We start from the raw sequence: 502 nt of genomic DNA, 5'->3' as shown, positions 1-502 counted from the left end.
TTTTTTTTTTATTCTTCCTTTAGATGTAGCCAAGTGAGCAGTGCAACTTTTTTTTTGTTAAACTAAACTGAAATTTCAATTAGATGTTCTTGCATTCTGTCAAACATGAATAAATCAAATATTAGTGCAAGCTGCAGGTTCTAATTGGGGAATTCTACTTTCCCATCCTGTGTACATAGAAAAGTGTTTTGGTTTTTTTTGGGGTTTTTTTTGGGTTCTAGTTGGGTTATTTGACATTTATCATTTTAAAATAATGGCCAACTTATGTTTTGATTACTGACTAGATATGTGTACAGGTACACTTTAGCATGCACAATGCAGTGCTTTTGTAGATGTTTGGTAAATTTATTAAAACATGAGGGCTTTAATTTGTATTGATCAAATATTGTACGTTTCTAAATGTGTATACAAGAGCACCTGGAAATGGACATCTACAAAGCATTGCACTGGTAGTGTCTGTATGATGAATCACTAAACAAATTTTACTTGTGAAGGTAAATGT

This window comes from Hyperolius riggenbachi, chromosome 1 (assembly GCF_040937935.1).
Source record: "Hyperolius riggenbachi isolate aHypRig1 chromosome 1, aHypRig1.pri, whole genome shotgun sequence".
Classification (NCBI taxonomy): Eukaryota; Metazoa; Chordata; class Amphibia; order Anura; family Hyperoliidae; genus Hyperolius; species Hyperolius riggenbachi.
This window is presented reverse-complemented; position numbering follows the sequence as displayed.